This window comes from Scylla paramamosain, chromosome 21 (assembly GCF_035594125.1).
Source record: "Scylla paramamosain isolate STU-SP2022 chromosome 21, ASM3559412v1, whole genome shotgun sequence".
NCBI classification, from domain to species: domain Eukaryota; kingdom Metazoa; phylum Arthropoda; class Malacostraca; order Decapoda; family Portunidae; genus Scylla; species Scylla paramamosain.
Window position 1 is genome coordinate 7,370,767 of NC_087171.1, and position 15,475 is coordinate 7,386,241.

At 39.1% G+C, this 15,475-nt stretch overlaps 1 protein-coding gene and 1 long non-coding RNA gene across 2 annotated transcripts in view; one reads left to right on the forward strand and one right to left on the reverse strand.

Moving 5' to 3' along the window:
• Positions 1-10,493, reverse strand: part of LOC135110932 (guanine deaminase-like) — a 32,333-nt gene extending 21,840 nt beyond the window's left edge. Inside the window, exon 1 of the mRNA XM_064023618.1 lies at positions 10,405-10,493. The gene's annotated coding sequence lies outside the window, so the exon portion shown is untranslated. The remainder of the gene's footprint in view (positions 1-10,404) is intronic.
• A 584-nt stretch (positions 10,494-11,077) lies between these two features.
• Positions 11,078-15,475, forward strand: part of LOC135111316 (uncharacterized) — a 109,801-nt gene continuing 105,403 nt past the window's right edge. Inside the window, exon 1 of the long non-coding RNA XR_010273692.1 lies at positions 11,078-11,492. This is a non-coding gene — a long non-coding RNA (uncharacterized LOC135111316). The remainder of the gene's footprint in view (positions 11,493-15,475) is intronic.

Here is a 15,475-nt window from a genome sequence, read left to right on the forward strand (position 1 = left end):
ACTTGTTGCTTCGTAATTACTAATACGACGTTTAAAAAAGTGGACCCTAGTTTCGCTACCAGTGCCTGTAAATTTTAGCTAAGTTTAACTTAAATTTACTCTTATAATTGCCGTCGTTATCCACATATGATACCAAAGCATAATTTTGCTACTTAGATCGGGATCTCAAACATCCACTGCCAAAATAGCATCCTTGCCCTACGCTCTGTTAATGCTTTATTTGCGAAAAACGATATGACACGGGCTTTGAAACCTTAAATCAATAAAGAAGTGGTTCTCCTGCTGCTGCTGATGATGATGATAATGGTGGTGGTGGCGGTGGTAACAATAATAAAATTAATAATAATAATAATAATAATAATAATAATAATAATAATTACGAGCGAAGCGAAGTTTACTATTGAGGTTGGAGTTACATTATGCGCGGCTCGGCCCGATCGTAACGCTATTCAAATGCTAATATCTTCGTAACTACACGACCGAACGTAACGAAATTAGCACCATACGATAACATAACTCTATCAATTTTATATTATATAGTTTTTATTTCTTCTATTGTTTAAAGTAAATTGCTAATTTTAAAAAAAGTAGAAGGGTGTCGAAAATGTTATTTTGTAAAATGATCCTCAGTTTTCTGCAATTTTCACCAATTTTCTTTTGTCTCAACAAGACCGGATACATACTACTCAACGCACAATGAAATTTTCTATCCAACAGTATATACCATAACCATTCGGATCTCCCAAAGTTTTTAGCTAGAGTGATTCGAATATTAGCCAAGTTTCCCGGGCCATAGCAGCCCTACCGTAACGCCATTCAAACGCTAATATTTCATGAACTATGCTGCCGATTGTAACGAAATTTGCACCATATAATACTACAATTCTATCAATTTAATAAGAATTCAATGGGTAACTTAAAAAAAAGTATAACAGTCAAAAATTCGATTTTGTAAATAACTTCAGCTGCCTGCAATTTTCATCAACTTTTGTTTGGCTCAACAAGAGAGGAGACATACCACTGAATGCACAATGAAATTTCCTATCCAACGGTATATACCACAATTATAATGCTCTCGCAGTTTTCAGCTAGAGTGATTTGAATATAACCCCATTTCGCGATATGTGGCTTGCTTCCACTTTTCATTATTATACTATTATATATGAATGACTAAGTTAATTTAGGTTAGGTTAAGTTATTTTAAGTTATTTTTGTTTATTTTGGGTTACTGACCGCTTCGCTTGTCAATCGCCTATCGAGGTGTTTTACTGGTATAATAATATACAGATGATGGTGATGATGATGGTGGTGGTGGTGACGGTGGAGGCGATGGTAATTATAATAATAATAATAATAATAATAATAATAATAATAATAAAATAATAACTATAATAATAATAATAATAATAATAATAATAATAATAATAATAATAATAATAATAATAAAATAAAACATGGTTGTGATGATGATGATGATGGTATAGTCCGTTCACTTAAGCTAGATTCCTGGCACCTAGGCAAGTTTATAAGCTCGCAGCTGATTGGCTGCACCATTCTCTCGCTAGCACTCGCGTGATGCTACATTTTGCATGCTTCAGTGAGAAATGTTTCTATATTGTATGCCATAACTCACTTCATATACAGGATAGCCAATTTTGGTTGACAGCATTAGACCTAGCAATGACTGTAGAATCAAGATGTACTGTAAAAACTTGACAAAATAAAAAGGAAAATGGTATTACGACGAGATGAAATGTGATGTAAAAAAAAAAAAAAGTTTATAACATGTTTTACTTATTCTCACTATTTTCAACATTTGTTCATTGAATATTGAAATATATCACTAAATTACGTAGACAAAAACTCCCGTGAACACGTTAATGTGATCAGATGCAGAAAAAACTCCACATATTGAAAACAGAGTCATTTATAGGAAACATGTCACTCGCCGGAACCATCACGGCGGCGCTACACGGCGTGGCGTGTGGCGGGAGAGTGAAATTAGACACCAAACAACTGGGACGGTACTCATAAAAATTCATAAATAGAACCACAATTATTGTACTCATGGTTATGAAAACTCATAATTTTCTTTCATAAGAATTATGAGGGTTCACATCCTCTTTCATAGTTGTTAGTGACTTAGCCAGGGGTGACTGAAACCTGTATGTAAAATACTTGTTCATTGATAAAGAAAAGGCGTGGAAAGATGAAAACAGCATTTTTTTTTTTTTTTTGGTGGCAGTTACATAGTAATTGCACTCTCTCTTTTAAATTAAGACGTCACGTCCCAAAATTGCTGAAGTTAAGCAGGACTATGCCTGCTACAGATAAAAATAAACTTATTCAAAATTGTTGATTAATTAATGGTCAGCATAATGTTATATCTGAAGAATGTCCTCTTTTTTTATGTATCTGTTAATTCCATTATGTTTATTCTCCCACAGTAATGTAATTTTACAGGAAAAGATTGGTTTAGTCCTCTTTAAAGCCTAATTTGGTTTAGGGAGCCTGGGTTATGTTACAAACATTGAGCTATAATATACGGAAGACGGTCTCCCGCTCCGCTCCCATCCAAGTGAAGGCAGTGGGCGGAGCTTATCGAGTGTGGGCAGAGCTTACGATCAGCAGGTAGACCCAAAACATTGTTATCGCCCGTGTTGAGCTATGGGAATTTACCACTTTCTTTTTGCATACTAGACTAAAAAAAAAAAAAAAAAAAAAAGAATTGATAACTTGAGTTACGAAGAATACATTATAGTTTCCTATATACGAGTATGTAGATCTATTGTATCTATGGTGTTTATGCCAAATAACCAAAATGTCGAAACAAACACACCAGACGTTTCAAGGAGAAATGGTAGTAAAAACATTGTTTTTCATTGTTTATTGCACGATAAGGCACGAATACTAAAACAAAAAAAAAAACAAAAAAATTAGATACCGTTTAAGTGTACAGTGACATATCACACGTAATTCTAATTAAGTGCTCTAAAACCTAATATCACATGGCAAAGAGAGAGAGAGAGAGAGAGAGAGAGAGAGAGAGAGAGAGAGAGAGAGAGAGAGAGAGAGAGAGAGAGAGAGAGAGAAATTTCATGTAAGTCAATAAGCAATATGCAAGTGTATAATTATTCTATTTGAGATCACCTTTCATATGATAAATATATATATATATATATATATACTCGTATATATATATATATATATATATATATATATATATATATATATATATATATATATATATATATATATATATATATATATATATATATAAGTAAGAAAAAGAAGTGTTAATTACATTAGTAGTTACAATTTACAGAATATATTATTCAAATTAATTAAATGTACTACATTATTGTATAACATCACAGAAGGAGGCACCTGCTGAAACGATAATTACTGCTGAGGTCTAAAGCACTGGATCATGGGGTACTGTGAACTTATCATTAAACCCCGCTGTGACCTCACTGAACGTTTCCCTTTGTACCTCACAATACAAGGTGGCAGTCACAGTCTGCTCTCTAAAGACAACTCTCTTCCTTCACACAAAACTACAAGCACCTAATTACACACACACACAACCTTCACTCAAAATTCAAAATCATCATGGCGACTGCTACACCAGTCTCGGAGCCATCATCTGGGGAGGGGACCACAAATGTCCCCAGCTTGGACTGTTCTTTTGGTATCGACCCTAAGTGTCTTGACACTCCCCTCAACTTTTTCTTCATCAATTTCTGTAACATTTGAGGTCTTAGATCTAATTTTCAATCTGTAGAACAGATTGAACTCTTCTCAACTAAACCTCATCTTCTTTTCCTCACTGAAATTCAGGTGTCTGAGGCAACTGAAAGTACCCCCTTTTCTGTTCCCTCCTACTTTCTCTATCCTCATTTTCAATCCAAAGCTGGATGTTGTGTTTATGTGCGCAGTGACTTAACCTGCTCTCGTGCCCACGTTCTTGAATCTTCTGAGTTTTCCAGCATCTAGTTACGACTACAGAGTCACTCTCAAACTAAATCTATCTGTGCTGTATAGCTCTCATTTAACTCCTCTGACTATAAGAAATTCTGTGACTACTTAACTTCCAAAGTGGAGCACATTCTGACTCTCCTACCACTTGCAGAGATCTCCATTCTTGGAGACTTCAATGTTCACCAACAGCTTTGACTTTCCTCTCCCTTCACTGACCCTCCTGGTGAACTAGCCTTCAACTTTGCTATCCTCCACGACCTAGAGCAATTGGTGCAACACCCTACTCGTATTCCTGACCGTCCTGGAGATACTCCTAACATTTTTGACATTTTCCTAACCTCTAATCCTTCTGTTTATGCTGTTACCCTCTCTTCTCCGTTGGGCTCCTCCGTTCACAATCTCATATCTGTATATTGTCCTATCACTCCAATCCCTCCTCAGGATCCTCCTAAGCGAAGGTGCCTCTGGCGTTTTGCGTCTGCTAGTTGGGGGACTTAAGGAGGTATTTTGCTGATTTTCCTTGGAATGACTACTGCTTCCGTGACAGAGACTGTGTGTGTGTGTGTGTGTGTGTGTGCCGAGCACATAACAATGGTGACAGTGTCTGGCATGGAAGGCGTAAATTCCTCATTCTTTTTCTTGACCTAAATCTGCCAAATCTTGGTTTAACACAGCCTGTTTTCGTGCTATACATGATAGAAAGGTAGCCCACAGAAGGTACTTAAGCCTTCCATCACCAGAATCTCATGCACTTTATATTTCTGTCCGGAACCATGCTAAGTCAGTTCTCCAACTAGCCAAAAAACTCATTCATCAATAGAAAGTGTCAAAATCTTTCAAGATCTAACTTCTCTCGTGACTCATGGCACCTAGCTAAAAACGTCTCCAATAACTTTGCTTATTCTTTCCCTCCTTTATTTCAACCAGATGGCACCACTGCTATCACATCTATCTCTAAAGCTGAACTCTTCGCTCAAACCTTTGCTAAAAACTCTAACTTGGATGATTCAGAGCTTGTTCCTCCCTCTCCTTCACCATCTGACTACTGCACGCTACCTATTAAAATTCTTCGCAATGATGTTTTCCATGAACTCGCTGGCCTAAACCCTCGGAAGGCTTATGGACCTGAAGGGGTCCTTCCTATTGTTCTCCGAAACTGCGACTTTGTGCTTGCACCTTGCTTAGTCAAACTCTTTCAACTCTGTCTGTCAACATCTACCTTTCCTTCTTGCTGGAAGTTTGCCTACATTCTGCCTGTTCCTAAAAAGGATAACCTTTTTAATCCCTCAGACTATCGTCCTATTGCTTTAATTTCCTGCCTATCTAAAGTTTTTTAATCTATCTTCAACAGGAAGATTCTTAAACATTTATCACTTCACAACCTTCTATCTGATCGCCAGTATGGGTTCCGTTAAGGCCGCTCTACTGGTGATCTGGCTTTCCTTACTGAGTCTTGGTCATCCTCTTGTAGAGATTTTGGTGAAACTTTTGCTGTTGCCTTAGACATATCAAAAGCTTTTGATAGAGTCTGTCACAAAGCTTTGATTTCCAATCTACCCTCCCACGGCCTCTATCCTTCTCTCTGTAACTTCATCTCAAGTTTCCTTTCTGACCGTTCTATTGCTGCTGTGACAGATAGTTACTGTTCTTCTCCTAAATCTGTTAACAGTGGTGTTCCTCAGGGTTCTGTCCTTTCAGCCACTCTCTTGCTATTATTCATCAATGATCTTCTAAACCAAACTTCTTGTCCTATCCACTCCTACGCCGATGGTACCACCTTGCACTTTTCCACGTTTTTTCACTGACGTCTAACCCTTTGGAAAGCAAACACTTCACCCAGGGAAGCCACAGAACGCCTGACTTCTGATTTCTTTAAAATTTCTGATTGGGGCAGAGCAAACTTGGTATTGTTCAATGCCTCAAAAACTCAATTCCTCCATCTATCAACTCGATACAACCTTCCAGACAACTATCCCCTCTCCTTCAACGACACCGAACTGTTACCGCTGAGCGGGTGAAAGATCGCCGAGCGGATGAAAGAAGTTGTTGTTGAGCAAGTGTATGCTAAATATGATCTGTGTTATGAGAGTTGAAGTGAACTAGTATATGAAGCATGGGTAACACTAAGGAAACTAAGTTATTTGAGTAGAGATTATGGAAACTGAATTCATTACAGTAGTTAATCACAGTAGTGAAGATGTGTGAGAGGAACTAGCTGTGGAGAGCTTAGCTGTAGAGAGGTAGTGAGAGTTGTGTTTACGTGGTAAAGTTGATGACATGGCGTGAAGGATAGATAAGACACAGAGGGATCTCCGTAAGAGGAATGAGTCACCCAGGAACTATTGCTGACCTAAGGGTAAGACGGGCTGGCATGAGGCTCTGAGGGCCAGCAAGAACGAAGCCCGGAGGGATAGATCCCTTTGTACCGCCACCGAGTTAGAGTGTGACTACTCCAGGAAAGATCGGACCTCTACAATACAGACGCAGGTGTTGCTTGGTGACAGGCCTCCTTAAGACCCCAAACACGTGAGTTCCACATCTGTATTACGAGGGGTTGATTGCCCTAATTAGCATAATTCATAATTAGTGATACGTTATGTTGATACAGTATGTAATAGTTAGTAGTGCTACGCATGTTTTATGTTTATTATGTATGTCTTCAGGTTTGACCAAATGCAATAAAGAATTCGCGTCACCGTGTGGGTCTAAAATCCTACAGAAATCCTACACAAGTGTCCCCTTCACTGAACATCCTCGGTTTGTCCTTTACTTATAATCTGAACTGGAAATTTCACATCTTATCTTTAGCTGAAACAACTTCAGTGAAGTTAGGCGTTCTGAGACGTCTCTGCCAGTTTTTTCTCACCCCGCCAGCTGCTAACTCTGTACAAGGGCATTATCCGTCCTTTTACGTATGCTTCACGTCTGGGGAGGCTCCACTCATGCCGCTCTTTTAGACAGATTGGAATCAAAAGCTTTTCGTCTCATCAACTCCTCTCTTCTAACTGACTGTCTTCAGCCTCTTTCTCATCGCCGCAATGTTGCATCTCTAGCTATCTTCTACAGCTATTTTCATGCCAACTTCTCTTCTGTTCTTGCTAACTTCTTCTACACTGAACATCCTCGGTCTGTCCTTTACTTATAATCTGAACTGGAAACTTCACATCTCATCTCTAGCTAAAACAGCTTCTATGAAGTTAGGTGTTCTGAGACGTCTCCGCCAGTTTTTCTCACCCCCCCAGCTGCTAACTCTGTACAAGGGCCTTATCCGTCCATGTATGGTGTATGCTTCACATGTCTGGGGGGGTTCCACTCATACTGCTGTTCTAGACAGGGTGGAATCAAAAGCTTTTCGTCTCATCAACTCCTCTCCTCTAACTGACTGTTTTCAGCCCCTCTCTCACCGCCGCAATGTTGCATATCTAGCTGTCTTCTACCGCTATTTTCATGCCAACTGCTCTTCTGATCTTGCTAACTGCATGCCTCCCCTCCTCCCGCGGCCTCGCTGCACAAGACTTTCTTCTTTCTCTCACTCCTATTCTGTCCACCTCTCTAACGCAAGAGTTAACCAGTATTCTCAATCATTCATCCCTTTCTCTGGTAAACTCTGGAACTCCTTGCCTGCTTCTGTATTTCCACCTTCCTATGACTTGAATTCCTTCAAGAGGGAGGTTTCAAGACACTTATCCACCAATTTTTGACCACTGCTTTGACCCTTTTAAGGGACTGGCATTTCAGTGGGCATTTTTTTTTTATTAGATTTTTGTTGCCCTTGGCCAGTATCCTTCCTACATAAAAAAAAAAAAAAAAAAAACTGCATGCCTCCCCTCCTCCGGCCTCGCTGCACAAAACTTTCTTCTTTCTCTCACCCCTAATCCGTCCACCCCTCTAATGCAAGAGTTAACCAGTATTCTCAATCATTCATCCCTTTGTCTGGTAAACTCTGGAACTCCCTGCTTGCTTCTGTATTTCCACCTTCCTATGACTTGAACTCCTTCAAGAGGGAGGTTTCAAGACACTTATCCTTCAATTTTTGACTACCGCTTCGGATCCTATTCGAGGACCGGCATCTCAGTGGGCTTTTTTTTCTTTTCTTTTTTTTTTATTATTAGATTTTTTCTTTTTGCCCTTGGCCGGTGTCCCTCATACATAAAAAATGAGAGAGAGAAAGAGAGAGAGAGAGAGAGAGAGAGAGAGAGAGAGAGAGAGAGAGAGAGAGAGAGAGAGAGAGAGAGAGAGAGAGAGAGAGAGAGAGAGAGAGAGAGAATGAAATTTTCTATAAGGTCAGTTACCAATAAGCAAATATATAATTATTCTATAAGAGATCAATCTGGGTTAAGAGATAGTATACCAAGAAAAATAAGTTTTCAGGCCATGTTTCATCTGATACAGTTTATTTATTCTCGTTCATCTATATGGACATGTATATGTATATGTGGACATGATCACATCCACCTATATGTCCACCCTAAGGACAGCTTCCCACCCAAGTAGGAAAACACTGCATGATCTGATTTGCCGTCTAAATCCTGGTGGCACGGCACAACATCACAATTGCAGTCTTTTGTGGTTACTGATATGGTAAGCGGCCTGGAAGCAACAGCAAAAAAAAAAAAAAAAAAAAAAAAAAAAAAAAAAAAAGAAAAAAAAAACAGGAAATAGGAGTGGAAGCCCAATGTTTCCCTATACTTTTAATGCATAGCTGGTAATGTTTTGGGTTTAAGGGTATAAGGGTGACAGTGGACCAATAGCGCGCTGGCCTTTCATTCGTGACGTCATGCACACTTCTCCCATAATACCTCCAAGGTTGCATCAAAAGATTGCCTTAGTCCTCTTCAAAGCCTAATTTACTTAGGCAGGTTGGGTTATGGTGCTAATAATAATTTTTTTTAATCAATAAAAGCCTACCAAAAGAACTACAATGAAAATGTGTAACTTTCCTTCAGAAAAGCAAAGGTGTTTCATGTAATGGAGGCTGTTTTAATACACTTCTCTTCCATAAACTTTTATTACAAGTTTGAATTTAATTCATTCATGAAAACTGAGATGTTGTGAGACAAATTTTCCCTAACAACCTTAAAATCCCAGCCCACCCATAAATGCATATCTATCTATCTATCTATATCTATCTATCTATCTATCTATCTATCTATCTATCTATATCTATATCTATATCTATATATATATATATATATATATATATATATATATAGACACACACACACACACATACACACACACACACATACACACACACACACACACACAATTCTGGAAGGTTCTCGCAGTGTTGCTGCTGCTGGCGAGTGACATGTTGCTATAAATGACTGTGTTTTCAATATGCGGAGTTTTATCTGCATTCTGATTACATTGTGTTTACGAGTTTTTTTTTTTTTTTCTACGTAATGTAATGATATATTTCAACATTCAATGAACAACTGTTGAAAATAGCAAACATAAGTAGAACATTTTATAAACATTTATTTATTTTAGTTTTTTTACATCTTCAAAATTCAACTCGTCGTAATACCATTTTCTTTTTATTTTGTCCAGTTTTTACAGTACATCTTGATTCTACAGTCACTACTGAGTCAGATGGTGTCAACCAAAAACTGGCCATCCCATATATGAAGTGAGTTATGGCATACAATATAAAACATTTCTCACTGGAGCATGCTTGACGTGAATTCTAGCGAGAGAATGGTGCAGCCAATCAGCTGCGAGCTTACAAATTCGCCTAGGTGCCAGGAATCTAGCTTAGGTGAACGGACTATAGTGGACTATGGTGGTGGTGGTGGTGGTGGTTGTAATAATAATAATGATAATAATGGAGGTAGAGGTGGAAAGAAACGCAGTTTATTTCACGACGTTTCGAAAAGCGAAACCATTCGGGAAGTAAACTCGCCGTCTCTTTTCACATATAAAAATAATGAAAACAAATGTATGAAAAAAAAGAATAATAAAAATAACAATAATGAAATAAAAAAAAAAACACGGCAAAGCTTCAGATTTCAACATGTGAAAATACGCACACGGAAAATTTCACTGTCTCATCAAACGTTCATGCATTATCAAACAGTTCATGAAAACAAGACAAACGTGCATATAGTACAGTACACGGCTAAGACAAACGGTGTTGAGTGCGCCAGGCAAATTCACTCATACGTAATAACAACACAAGTCTTAAAACAGTTATAACAACACGCAAACTAAAGAATATTCCACTCTTACATCCACTGTCAAGAAAGCTGCCGTACAAGTTAGGGAAAGCCCATCCTTGGTGCTACCTTTTCCAACATCCCTTTTCTTCTATCTTGCAGCAGTATATTTGCCACACATACAAAAATAACTAACTAACCAAAAGCTCGCTAAGTACACACTTTCAATATAACTGCAAAACAAAGAACAACGCGCTGGTCTTACCTCACAGCAAGGAGGAAGTGGAGGAGAGGGAATGAATACGGAGAGCTGTACCACCTGCACCCTCACTATAACGAAGATAGTCGCACACTGGAGGTCTCTCTCTCTCTCTCTCTCTCTCTCTCCCGCGCGGAAGCGTCTCGTGCGCGCGCGCGCGTCTGTTTTCGCATCAGTGGCTCAAGGTCGGTACTTCCTCTCTCCCTCACAGCAGCATCAAGACAGCGGCAGCGGCAATATATTCACTTGTCCATAGTGGTGCTTAATATTACCATGCTTATTACATAACAACAACACTGTGGGAGCGTTCCTCGAGTGATGTAAACTTTTATGAGCTGCTGCTGCTGCTGCTGCTGTTGTGGTGGTGGTGATGGTGAGTCTGGGGTGGTGGAAAGGCATGCAAAATATGAAAAGGGAAAGTGTGGCATCGGACAAGTTTTCTTTCATGGTAAACTCTCACAGACGCGCGCACGGAATTACGAGAACGAGATATGCAGGGAAAGAGAGGTGGAGAAACTCTTCAAGTGCTGAAATTGGGGACAGACTCTCTCTCTCTCTCTCTCTCTCTCTTTTGATAACTTTAGACTATGTTAAGTCAGCGCTGCATTTATGACTATATTCGTTGCAATTATGAATGAAAACTTTATATTCATATGTTTGTTTTCGTTACACTTTTAATTTAATTCTCATGCTCTCTACAAGAAGAACTGAATTTAAGGTGAAGTACTTCTACTAGTGGAATATGGCCGCTTTTAAAGTATTTATTTAACGAATTCGAAACTTTCTTCACATATTAATTGAGTTATGAATGCTACCTACGAGTATTTTACCTATTTCTACCTATGTAATCTGACCACGATAGATTCGTTCACGGAATTATTTAAAACTCATCTGAGTAATTTAAAGGACTGGGTGTGGAAGCATTAAGATCAAGAGGTGTCTTAAGAATACTACTGCTTCAAGAAATGCACAGCTAGTCGATTTTTACGCAACGAGCTAAGTTGACTACATGTTTGTGCTGCCTGTGCTGCCGCGCCTGTCACCGTTATAAAGAGAGCCGAGTACCGACGATCTGTGGACCTATCAAGAATTATGTGAGTATCTCAAGTCTCCACTTTTCTTCTTTGTAAAGATAAATGTAAGTTTGGCCCGCATTGTTTACATCTTGGTGACTTATCTCGAACTTTTTTAAGTCTCTAGTGGAGGATAATGGAATTTGAAGGGCTCGTTCATGATCCCGCTGAAAGATAAACAAACATTATGTATGTCTGTGGTGCTCATCTTTTTGAGTGAACAGGGCCACATTAGATGGTTAGTGTGTGAAGAGGTCAATTTATAAGTTTCAATGTGCCACTTCATTAGCCAATGTACTAGGCTAACTAAACGATACCAGATGTGCAGTAGCCTACTCATTATATCACGTAACTATACTTTAAAGTTCACATATTATCTTAATGATATGCAGTAATATCGATTGTAATATAATTTGTATTATTGCATATCATTATAATTAAATATGAAGAAATAGTATCATGATAACAGTATACGTAGTGATTAGAAGAGTATTTTTCGTTACTGGAGGGCCGCACTCATGGTTGTATCATCTTCGGGAACACACGCAAAAGAATCCCTTATCATCTCTGTGCCCTTTGAAACTAATTATATAATAATCATGGAGAGAGAACTTTCAGGACTAGTGATCCAGAGACAGATGTATCTCAAAGGTGAGGTGGGCTATTATAAACAACGATACCCTCACAGTCCTGGGCATTATTAAAATTTACATACATAGCATACGCCTCTTACAAACAGGTAGTCACATTATGTACATGGATGAATAACCTTTTTGTTTACCTTATCTTATCACTCTTACTTTATTGATAAACTTTGGACATATTTTAAAAGCTTTGACCTTTCAGAAGAACTATTTCCAAGTGCCACAGAGATAATTTTGATGTAATGTAGCCTACCGTTGCATTGTTAAGGCATTTCCTTCATCTTCTGGCCGTTATTGGTAATGTAGTGATGTCTGTCAGTCCGGTGTAGCCACCTTTAATTGTTTTGTCTCTCCTGAAGTTGTGGTCAGTAGTGAAGAAACATGGTCCTTGTTTTGTAAAATAGCATAGTTTGCAAGGTACAGATGTGCCTTGCAGCCACGGACAGTGAGCTAGTGACTTTATTCCTAGGCTCTCTAACCATTGATCCTGACTGCTCCTAATATACAGGGTGTCTCGGGAGGAAAGTCATATATTCTCAGAGATGAAAGAAGAAGTCAATGTAAGTCGGAAATATTCCATGGTTAGATGTTTTTAACGCCATGGTTTATAAGTTACAGGACATTTCAATATGAGCGCACATTAATAACAAGTTGCTGCAGTGCACACGGGACATCCTGCAATGTCAAGTTGGCCGGTGTTGCCATATGGCATTCCTTGTGTTTTAGGTATTGTTTGCTGCAACGATACACTGCGGTCTCGAATCCCATTATAACTTTATTTAAGAAAACCTTGATGTGCAATCAAGCAACATCCTCGTGATGCCAACCCCTATCACTGCTGCCCTCTCCCACTCACCCACCCACTTTCCCCTCGCCATTTTTAAGCGCGTTCATATTCAAATAAATTAAAAATGTCCTGTAACTTCTAAGCCACGACGTTAGAAATATTTGACCTTTGAATATTACCGACTTAGAATGACCTGATTTTTCATATCTGAGAATATGTTACTTTCCTTTCGGGACACCCTGCATGTGGCAGACTCCAGTAATGGGAAACAGATTCATGAGGCGTCACTCGATTAATCAAAAGAGATACGTGAGGCGTCACTCGATCAGTCAAAAGAGACACAAGAGGCGTCACTCGATCAATCATATCATCATATCAGAGAGAAAGGAATCCATGTGTGTCAGGAAATGGCGGAGAATAAAGAGACGGCAAAAGATGAAAGATATTCAGCGTGGCTCTTGTAACTAAACCATCTACAGTGGATAATAGATAGATAGATAGATATTTAAATATCTATGTATGTAAATAGGTAAATAGGTATGTAGATGTAGGGGCTGTCCTATCTACGTATGTATCTTGCATGAGTTAGCTTATGTATAATCCATTCTCTATGGTGAGTATATAAAAGAAAACGGAATTAAAGGATAAACAATTTTGTAATCGAGTAGCTTGCTGATAGTCTCCTCTTGTGGGAGGGAACCGCTGACTTAAGCAGGAGTACTATTATTTTCACTTCAACAGTACTTCTGGTTTGGCCCAAGTTCTCGTAATACCTTTCCACTCATCTCTTCATGATTAATTCTTCTGTTGAGAGAATTGTCCAGCAAATGACAATGTGAAACACAATATAGTCTTAAAAACATGTGAATGGATATGAAAACACCAGGAAATGCAGCGACTGAAGAGTTGTTTTTTACTATTATGTTCATATTCTGTACTCTGCAAACTGTACATAACTCGGTCACTATCTTTCCAAAATCACTGACTTGTATTGCCGTCTTGTTGACTGGCACTTCTGTATAAATGTGTTACCCTTGTATACCAGTATCCCAGCAATGTCCTGCTTTAATGACCCAGACACGGAAGCTTCATAAGTCTGCTCGAGGGGTGGGGTGTGCCTATTGGTCGATCAGTAATCTAATAAAAGGGAGAAAGGTAACATACTTCAGTCATGTGATGAGAATGGATGATCTGAGATACTCTAAACAAATGCTGGAGTGGGTGTCTGATGTGCCGCGAGAATTGAGACTGTAGTCTTTAATTTCAGGGATGGGGTTATTTTCATATGGGAAAAGGATATGCATAAGTGATACGTCTTCATCAGAGCATTGTGACTACTGTCAAAGTCTTGTACAAAATGATAAACTATATTTTCACTAACTTCACAGCCCCATCACCTGTATAAGGGAGAAGGCAGTAGACGCCTGCCGAAACGATAATTACTCCCAGTGAGGTGTGAAGCACCTGATGAGGGGGTGTTGTGAACTTACCAGACTGCTCTTCTGGTATCGACCCTAGGGGCCGATTTCATACTCGCTTGGTAACGTTCCCAAGCAAGATCCTTACTAACCTGGTAACAGGCATTACCAACACCTCGATCCAACGCTGAATTTCAGGAAGTAAACATTTCACACAGGGAAGCCACAGAACGCTTGAATTCTGATCTTTCTAAAATTTCTGATCGGAGCAGAGCAAACTTGGTATTGTTCAATGCCTCAAAAATTCAATCCCTCCATCTGTCAACTCGACACAACCTTCCAGACAACTATCTCCTCTTCTTCAATGACACTCAACTGTCCCCCTCTTCTTCACTAAACATCCTCGGTCTGTCCTTTACTTATAATCTGAACTAGAAACTTCACATCTCATTATCTGGCTAAAACAGCTTCTATGAAGTTAGACGTTCTGAGACGTCTCCGCCAATTTTTCTCACCCCCCAGTTGCTAACTCTGTACAAAGGCCTTATCTGTCCATGTATGGAGTATGCTTCAAATGTCTGGGGGGGTTGCACTCATATTGCTCTTCTAGACAGGGTGGAATCAAAAGCTTTTCGTCTCATCACCTCCTCTGATCTAACTGACTGTCTTCAGCCTCTCTCTCATCGCCGCAATGTTGCATCTCTAGCTGTCTTCTACCGCTATTTTCATGCTAACTGCTCTTCTGATCTTGCTAATTGCATGCCTCCCCTCCTCCCGCGGCCTCGCTGCACAAGACATTCTTCTTTCTCTCACCCTTATTCTGTCCACCTCTCTAACGCAAGAGTTAACCAGTATTCTTAATCATTCATCCCTTTCTCTGGTAAACTCTGGAACTCCCTGCCTGCTTCTGTATTTCCACCTTCCTATGACTTGAATTCCTTCAAGAGGGAGGTTTCAAGACACTTATCCTTCAATTTTTGACTACCGCTTTGGACCCTTTTATGGGACTGGCATTTCAGTGGGCATTTTTCTTTTTATTGGATTTTTGTTGCCCTTGGCCAGTGTCTCTCCTCCATAAAAAAAAAAAAAAAAAAATCACAGTCGTTGTTTTCGTGGTTTCGGTATTTCCCAACCCGGTTACGATCATAACAAAAC